Source organism: Tachysurus fulvidraco, chromosome 21 (genome assembly GCF_022655615.1).
Source record: "Tachysurus fulvidraco isolate hzauxx_2018 chromosome 21, HZAU_PFXX_2.0, whole genome shotgun sequence".
In the NCBI taxonomy this organism is placed as follows: Eukaryota; Metazoa; Chordata; class Actinopteri; order Siluriformes; family Bagridae; genus Tachysurus; species Tachysurus fulvidraco.
The window spans coordinates 252,501-262,500 of NC_062538.1; the positions used below are offsets into that span (position 1 = coordinate 252,501).

At 46.7% G+C, this 10,000-nt stretch overlaps 1 protein-coding gene and 1 long non-coding RNA gene across 3 annotated transcripts in view; one reads left to right on the forward strand and one right to left on the reverse strand.

Moving 5' to 3' along the window:
- Nucleotides 1-10,000, reverse strand: part of shroom1 (shroom family member 1) — a 26,180-nt gene that overhangs the window by 12,784 nt on the left and 3,396 nt on the right. Inside the window, exon 1 of one of the 2 annotated variants that reach the window (XM_027154334.2) lies at nt 3,729-3,860. The exons of the other annotated variant lie outside the window; for it this stretch is intronic. The gene's annotated coding sequence lies outside the window, so the exon portion shown is untranslated. Of the gene's footprint in view, nt 1-3,728; nt 3,861-10,000 lie in introns of those variants that run through there. 2 annotated transcript variants of the gene reach the window in all.
- On the forward strand, nt 3,182-5,317 carry LOC113647561. The gene is made up of 3 exons (XR_003441696.2): nt 3,182-3,423; nt 4,232-4,298; nt 4,961-5,317. It is a non-coding gene; the product is annotated as an uncharacterized LOC113647561 (long non-coding RNA).

Below are 10,000 nucleotides of genomic sequence, written 5' to 3' on the forward strand. Positions count from 1 at the left end.
AGGACATTTTTTAAAGCCAGGCTGCTATGAAACCTGGACCACCTGCAGCTTCTTCACTAGTCAACCTCTTTATCAAGTTGCAGTAGAAAGAACATTCTGGGCCTCGTGCCAAACTGATGTCGCGTTAACGTCTCCGTGGTGACGGTCAGGACGAGGCGGCTCACGTTTCACGGCACAAGCACTTCCCAGACATAAAAACGGAGGACAGACACAAACACAACTAAAAGATGGAGGAAATTTCACATTCATAACAACAGCAATAAAAAACACAACGTCAGCATAAATGCTGAAGCAGCTTGTAGCGATCCCTCGGCACTCACACGTCTGTGTGGGACACGTCTGTGTGGGACACATCTCACACTACTGTGGGACACGTCTGTGTGGGACACGTCTGTGTGGGACACGTCTCACACTACTGTGGGACACGTCTGTGTGGGACACGTCTGTGTGGGACACATCTCACACTACTGTGGGACACGTCTGTGTGGGACATGTCTCACACTACTGTGGGACACCTCTGTGTGGGAAACGTCTGTGTGGGACACGTCTCACACTACTGTGGGACACGTCTGTGTGGGACACGTCTGTGTGGGAAACGTCTGTGTGGGACACGTCTCACACTACTGTGGGACACGTCTGTGTGGGACACGTCTGTGTGGGACACGTCTGTGTGGGACACGTCTCACACTACTGTGGGACACGTCTGTGTGGGACACGTCTGTGTGGGACACGTCTCACACTACTGTGGGACACGTCTGTGTGGGACACGTCTGTGTGGGACACATCTCACACTACTGTGGGACACGTCTGTGTGGGAAACGTCTGTGTGGGACACGTCTCACACTACTGTGGGACACGTCCGTGTGGGACACGTCTGTGTGGGACACATCTCACACTACTGTGGGACACGTCCGTGTGGGATACGTCTGTGTGGGACACGTCTCACACTACTGTGGGACACGTCTGTGTGGGACACGTCTCACAATACTGTGGGACACGTCTGTGTGGGACACGTCTGTGTGGGACACATCTCACACTACTGTGGGACACGTCCGTGTGGGATACGTCTGTGTGGGACACGTCTCACAATACTGTGGGACACGTCTCACAATACTGTGGGACACGTCTGTGTGGGACACGTCTCACACTACTGTGAGACACGTCTGTGTGGGACACGTCTCACACTACTGTGAGACACGTCTGTGTGGGACACGTCTGTGTGGGACACGTCTCACACTACTGTGGGACACGTCTGTGTGGGACACGTCTCACAATACTGTGGGACACGTCTGTGTGGGACACGTCTCACACTACTGTGAGACACGTCTGTGTGGGACACGTCTCACACTACTGTGAGACACGTCTGTGTGGGACACGTCTGTGTGGGACATGTCTCACACTACTGTGGGACACGTCTGTGTGGGACACGTCTCACAATACTGTGGGACACGTCTGTGTGGGACACGTCTCACACTACTGTGAGACACGTCTGTGTGGGACACGTCTCACAATACTGTGGGACACGTGACATCTGGTGATTTGATTTGGGATAAAAGTGAAATAGGTTTATTGAGTTAATTTGATTTGATCAATTTTATACATATTCTATTAACCTTTACACTACGTCCTACTCAGACGTGTGTAGTGATGTGATGGAGACCCTGCTGTATACACACGTGGTGCTTGTTATGATGTCACACTTACATCAGCAGTTTCTACTCACAAAATCTACAACATGTTTAAAACATAAAACGGTTGAACAGGCACCATTATTGTTAGTGTTAATGTGAGTGCCAGTGTGAGTGCCAGTGTGAGTGCCAGTGTGAGTGCCAGTGTTAATGTCAGTGTGAGTGCCAGTGTGAGTGCCAGTGTTAGTGTCAGTGTGAGTGCCAGTGTTAGTGCCAGTGTTAGTGCCAGTGTTAATGTCAGTGTGAGTGCCAGTGTTAGTGCCAGTGTTAGTGTCAGTGTGAGTGCCAGTGTTAGTGCCAGTGTTAGTGCCAGTGTTAATGTCAGTGTGAGTGCCAGTGTTAGTGCCAGTGTTAGTGTCAGTGTGAGTGCCAGTGTTAGTGCCAGTGTTAATGTCAGTGTGAGTGCCAGTGTTAGTGCCAGTGTTAGTGCCAGTGTTAGTGCCAGTGTTAATGTCAGTGTGAGTGCCAGTGTGAGTGCCAGTGTTAGTGCCAGTGTTAATGTCAGTGTGAGTGCCAGTGTTAGTGCCAGTGTTAGTGCCAGTGTGAGTGCCAGTGTGAGTGCCAGTGTTAATGTCAGTGTGAGTGCCAGTGTGAGTGCCAGTGTTAATGTCAGTGTGAGTGCCAGTGTGAGTGCCAGTGTTAGTGTCAGTGTGAGTGCCAGTGTTAGTGCCAGTGTTAGTGCCAGTGTTAATGTCAGTGTGAGTGCCAGTGTTAGTGTTAATGTCAGTGTTAGTGCCAGTGTGAGTGCCAGTGTTAATGCCAGTGTTAGTGCCAGTGTTAATGTCAGTGTGAGTGCCAGTGTGAGTGCCAGTGTTAGTGTCAGTGTGAGTGCCAGTGTTAATGTCAGTGTGAGTGCCAGTGTTAGTGTCAGTGTGAGTGCCAGTGTTAGTGCCAGTGTTAGTGCCAGTGTTAATGTCAGTGTGAGTGCCAGTGTTAGTGCCAGTGTTAGTGCCAGTGTGAGTGCCAGTGTTAGTGCCAGTGTTAGTGCCAGTGTTAGTGTTAATGTCAGTGTTAGTGCCAGTGTGAGTGCCAGTGTTAATGCCAGTGTTAGTGCCAGTGTTAATGTCAGTGTTAGTGCCAGTGTTAGTGTTAATGTGAGTGCCAGTGTGAGTGCCAGTGTGAGTGTTAATGTGAGTGCCAGTGTTAGTGCCAGTGTGAGTGCCAGTGTGAGTGCCAGTGTGAGTGTTAATGTGAGTGCCAGTGTTAGTGCCAGTGTGAGTGTTAATGTGAGTGCCAGTGTTAGTGCCAGTGTGAGTGCCAGTGTGAGTGTTAATGTGAGTGCCAGTGTTAGTACCAGTGTGAGTGTTAATGTGAGTGCCAGTGTGAGTGTTAATGTCAGTGTCAGTTAGTGTTAATGTGAGTGCCAGTGTTAGTGGTGTGAGTGTTAATGTCAGTGTCAGTTAGTGTCAGTGTCAGAGTCAGTGTCAGAGTCAGTGTCAGTCAGTGTCAGAGTCAGTGTCAGTTAGTGTCAGTGTCAGAGTCAGTGTCAGTTAGTGTCAGAGTCAGTGTCAGAGTCAGTGTCAGTTAGTGTCAGAGTCAGTGTCAGAGTCAGTGTCAGTGTGCTGCTCTAGCTCTTACTCTTCACTGTGTCCATAACTCTACTCTTTAACACATATTAATGACAAACATGTAGCATTTCACTGCAAAGACACTTTTGCTACTAACTGTATAAAATCCCAGCCATAGAAGCTGAAGGCTGATAACACACTCACTGGGTCTTATCAGCTCTCTGCAGGTAATCACACACACACACACACACACACACACACACACACACACACACACACACACACACACACACACACACACACACACACAGAGGAATGTGCATGATAAGCTGACACAGGTAAAGCAAATAAGAGGAGAACACACACACACACACACACACGCACACACACACACATACACACACACACACACACACACACGCACACACACACTGAATGACATCATGCACCTATCAGACAAACACTGAGCTCCATTTTTATTTTAATTATTATTAAATGTAAAATTTTTAAATGATTAACATTTTAAACTTACATCATGTATAAAGTCGGAGGCGTCAGACGTCTGAACAGCAAATCAGACACAAAAACAAGTGACACGTCTGACAGACTGGAAAACCACATCAGATAATGTACCTAGTGAATGTATCCAGTGACTGAGTGATCAATTAACATACAAATAATAATAATAATAATAATAATAATAATAATAATAATAATAATAATCCTTTATAATATCATAACAAAATAAGTACAAAATGTTTACAGCTCATTGTTTGTAATCTCCGAGCTCCAGTCACCTGTCAATCACATTCATTCCGATCTAAAGCAGTCATGAGTTCTACACTGAATACTAGCTGTGATCTGATTAATGTGATCGGATTAGATTGGACCTCTGGACTGTACAGATGCTCAGAGAAGCCAGAAGTTTAGTCATTTAGTCGCGTTCAAGTGATTTTGCTTTACTAAGTGACTAAAAGTTAATAATTAAACTGAAGCCCAGAACATTCACTCATGCATTATTTACTCTTTCTGCAGCTCCGCTGAGGAACATTTCATTATTACAAGCTTCTTCTGCGGGAACTGAGACAGAGCTGAGACAGAGGTGAGATAGAACTGAGACTCAGCTGAGACAGAGGTGAGATAGAGCTGAGACAGAGGTGAGATAGAACTGAGACAGAGCTGAGACAGAGATGAGACACAGCTGAGACAGAGGTGAGATAGAACTGAGACAGAGGTGAGATAGAACTGAGACAGAGCTGAGATAGAGGTGAGACAGAGGTGAGACAGAGGTGAGACAGAGGTGAGATAGAACTGAGACAGAGCTGAGACAGAGGTGAGACAGAGATGAGATAGAACTGAGACAGAGGTGAGATAGAACTGAGACAGAGGTGAGACAGAGGTGAGATAGAACTGAGACTCAGCTGAGACAGAGGTGAGATAGAGCTGAGACAGAGGTGAGATAGAACTGAGACAGAGCTGAGACAGAGGTGAGACAGAGATGAGATAGAACTGAGACAGAGGTGAGATAGAACTGAGACAGAGGTGAGACAGAGGTGAGATAGAACTGAGACAGAGCTGAGATAGAACTGAGACAGAGCTGAGACAGAGGTGAGACAGAGGTGAGATAGAACTGAGACAGAGCTGAGATAGAACTGAGACAGAGCTGAGATAGAGGTGAGACAGAGGGCTGCATGCTTCTGTAATATCATAAGCAGGAGCAGACATCACCATGATTAACTCAGTGCTCATGGCTTTGTTTTACAGATAGAAAGACAAAGATAAAGACAGACGTCCATCTGGACGAGGACAAAGTGCACTATTCACACACTGCATGACTCTGATCAGCGAGATTTGCATCATCCTATCACACATTTAACTTGCAAAAACAAACCATTTCCACACACTACAAATACCACAAAGAAAAAATCTCTGTACATTCTCGATAAAAAGTGTGTAGAAATCTTACATGAGGAAGACTGTGTAAAGTGATGATGCTTAAACACTCTGAAGTGTGTGGTTATGTTAGTGTGTGGGTGTGAGATTGTGAGTGGGTGAGTGTGAGTGTGTGAGTTTGCAAGTGTTTGACTATGTGAGTTTGTGTGTGTGTGTGTGTGTGTGTGTGTGTGTGTGTGTGTGTGTGTGTGTGTGTGTGTGTGTGTGTGTGTGTGTGTGTGTGAGTTTATGTGTGTGAATTTGTGAGTGTGACTGATTGTGAGTGTGACTGATTGTGTGATTGTAAGAATGAGTTTGTGAGTGTGTGAGTGTGAGTGTAAGTGTGTGATAGTGAGTGTATGATTGTGAGTGTGTGAGTGTGAGTGTGTGTGAGTATGAAAGTGAGTGTGTGAGTGTAAGTGTTTGATTGTGAGTGTGTGAGTGTGAGTGTGTGAGTGTGTGTGAGTATGAAAGTGAGTGTGTGAGTGTAAGTGTTTGATTGTGAGTGTGTGAGTGTGAGTGTGAGTGTGTGTGAGTATGAAAGTGAGTGTGTGAGTGTAAGTGTTTGATTGTGAGTGTGTGAGTGTGAGTGTGAGTGTGTGTGAGTATGAAAGTGAGTGTGTGAGTGTAAGTGTTTGATTGTGAGTGTGTGAGTGTGAGTGTGAGTGTGTGTGAGTATGAAAGTGAGTGTGTGAGTGTAAGTGTTTGATTGTGAGTGTGTGAGTGTGTGAGTGTGAGTGTGTGAGTGTGAGTGTGTGAGTGTGAGTGTGAGTGTGTGTTTGTGAGTCTCTCAGAAGTTAAGTTACTTCAGTGCTTTTTTCTTTTTCTTCATTTAGATTCTGCTAGAATTAAACACTGAACTCCAGCAATAATGTAACACTGTTCACCTGTCAGTGTTACACATCTGTATACTGTAGGTAATGTAGACTGGTAATGTCTTAATCTGCAGGGGGGGGGGGGGGGGAGAGGGAGAGAGGGAGGGAGGGGGGAGGGGAGAGAGAGAGGGAGAGAGATAGAGGGAGAGAGAGGGGGAGGGGGGGAGAGTGAGACAGAGGGAGAGAGAGAGAGACACCTGCAATAAAGCAAACAGATAAAACATGAGCTTTACTAACTCATCGAGCTCACACCGCACACACCGCACACACCGCACACACCACACACACCGCACACACCGCACACACCGCACACACCGCACACACCGCTCACACTGCACACACTGCTGTGACTGCACACACTGCTGTGACTGCACACACCGCTGTGACTGCACACACTGCACACACTGCACACACTGCACACACCACACACACCACGCACACTGCACACACCACTGTGACTGCACACACTGCACACACTGCACACACTGCACACACCGCACACACTGCACACACCGCACACACTGCACACACCGCACACACCGCACACACTGCACACACCGCTCACACTGCACACACTGCTGTGACGGCACACACTGCTCACACTGCACACACTGCTGTGACTGCACACACTGCTGTGACTGCACACACTGCACACACTGCACACACCACACACACCACGCACACTGCACACACCACTGTGACTGCACACACTGCACACACCGCTGTGACTGCACACACTGCACACACCGCACACACTGCACACACCGCACACGCCACGCACACCGCTGTGACTGCACACACTGCACACACCGCACACACCGCTGTACACACTGCACACACCGCGCACACCGCACACACCACGCACACTGCACACACCACACACACTGCACACACCACACACACTGCACACACTGCACACACCGCTGTGACTGCACACACTGCACACACCGCTGTGACTGCACACACTGCACACACCGCTGTGACTGCACACACTGCACACACCGCTCACTGCACACACTGCTCACTGCACACACTGCTGAACTTTGTTACTTGGCAGAGACTCAGAGGAGGACAAGAGAGGAGGAAAAAAACAGAGTGAAATGAGAACAGAGGAGTGAAAGTAAAAGCAGGAAGGAAGGGAAGAGATAGAACGGCTGATAATGAATGCAAATGTTGCTGTAAAGTAAAGTCATTGTTCTGGAGCTTCTGAAGGAACAGCAGAAGTCCTGAGTTTCAGTCCTGGTCTCTGAATGTGCTGTAATTACACCATCAACCCCAAACCCTTCCACGCGGTCACTGTAAATACCTCCGCTATGAGCTAATGTGTTAAACACCATCACACGGCACACTGACGGCTCGTCTCACACACCTTCTCATCACCACCGATAAGTCTGAAACCCGAGCGCACGGCTAACGGCTACGCTAGCTACTGCGCCTGAGTTCAGTCTGATGAAACCTGAGGAACGGAGCTGAGAGCGATGGAGATCTGACGCCACTGAAACCAGATGCCACATCTTCCTAAAACATGCTCATAAACCTGCACACCAAGAATGACCACAACATCCACATGCATCAGTCTAAAGAGACCAGAGGATTTAACTTTCAGGAAGTAAACAGAAAGTACTGAATTGTAGAAAACATGTAAACAATTTAAAGCAAATCAGAAGAAATTCTACACAAATTCAGTTAAAATATCAGTTCTAATAGGAACCTGATCGCAGAAATCTACACAAAGTCGTGTAAATTCAGCACAGCACGTCATTACAGAGCGTCATCACAGCACGTCATTACAGCACGTCATTACAGCACGTCATTACAGAGCGTCATCACAGAACGTCAGCACAGCACGTCATTACAGCACGTCATTACAGCACGTCATCACAGAGCGTCATCACAGCACGTCATCACAGCACGTCATCACAGCACGTCATTACAGCACGTCATTACAGCACGTCATTACAGCACGTCATCACAGAGGAGTCTCACTGGGAAGAGTTTAACAGGAGAACCCTGTGTTTGTCATTTCACCACGTGGAGAAGATCCACACAAGAACCCAGACTCCTCAGACTGCTCTGTGGTGTGTTCCAGGTTCTTCAGTTCCTCACTCACATCTTTAGTTCCTGCCTGCAGCTGATCTTCTCCTGTGACATTCCAGCTCATTAAATGTTTACAGCAACGTTGGAGAGCAGAGAATAAAGAAGCTTGATGTAGAAGAGACTTTTACTAAAAATGTTGTGTATAACTCAGATACACACACACACACAAACACACACACACACACAAACACAAACACACACAATCACAAACACACACACACACACACAAACACACACACACACACAAACACACACACAGAATCACAAACACACACACACACACACACACACACACACACAGACAAACACACACAATCACAAACACACACACACACACAAACACACACACACACACACACAAACACACACACACACAATCACAAACACACACACACAGACAAACACACACACACACACACAAACACACAATCACAAACACACACACACACAAACACACACAATCACAAACACTCACAATCACAAACACACGCACACAAACACCCACACACAAACACTCACACACAAACCACACCCACACACCACAGCAACCCACACACACACACAAGAAATACACACACATCAACAAACACCCACACCATCTACAAACACAAACACACAAACACACAATCACAAACACACACACACAGACAAACACACACACACACACACACACACACAAACACACAATCACAAACACACACACACACAAACACACACAATCACAAACACTCACAATCACAAACACACGCACACAAACACCCACACACAAACACTCACACACAAACACACACACACACACACACACACCCACACACACACACAAAAATACACACACACACACAAACACCCACACACACACAAGAGATAACACTTATCTTTCCACTGAGATAACATTCTTCATCTTCCTCATAATCTCCCAGAAATCTCAGATCATCATCATCATCATCATCATCATCATTATACAGAGAGCTCAAAATAAAAGAATCCTAAATATCTGCTTCTCCTGAAGATGTAGAACGTTTACTGACTCTGTGCATCTCAGCATGAAACCTAAAGTCATCCAGGACCACAAACCTGCAGAGAGCTGAGGGTTCTTCAGCATGCTCTTCCTTTCAGCACCACATCTACATACGTGTCTCACCAGCTGCTTAATCAGAGGAGTCCAATCTCATCCACAGAAGGCTGTGTGTGTGTGTGTGTGTGTGTGTGTGTGTGTGTGTGTGTGTGTGTGTGTGTGTGTGTGTGTGTGTGTGTGTGTGTGTGTGTGTGTGTATGTGTGTGTGTGTGTGTGTGTGTGTGTGTGTGTCTGTTTGTGTGTCTGTGTGTGTGTGTCTGTTTGTGTGTCTGTGTGTGTGTCTGTGTGTGTGTCTGTGTGTGTCTGTGTGTGTGTGTGTGTGTGTGTGTATGTGTCTGTGTGTGTGTCTGTGTGTGTGTCTGTGTGTGTGTGTGTGTGTATGTGTGTGTGTGTATGTGTGTGTGTGTATGTGTGTGTGTGTGTGTGTGTGTATGTGTGTGTGTGTGTGTGTGTGTGTATGTGTGTGTGTGTATGTGTGTGTGTGTATGTGTGTGTATGGGTCTTCATATCAATCCAGCAGGAACCACACCTGATTCCCAAAAAAAGACAGTAACCTGGTTGCATAAGTATACACACCCTGTAATGCTGCGACATGCGAGTGTGTTCAGGACGACCCTCAGGACGTTAGGAGTAACTGATTTACGTGAGGAAGATGTTTGTGTGTAAATAAAACAAAACTGCGAACCTTCGGATGAGATTGCTGAAGCTCGTCAGCACATTAGCCTGGTCTTTTATTGACAGTAACAGAGTTCTTTAAAGAAACCACCATTTCCTGTCCCACACACAGGAATGTTCAGAGTTTACCATCAACACTAAAACCTGACA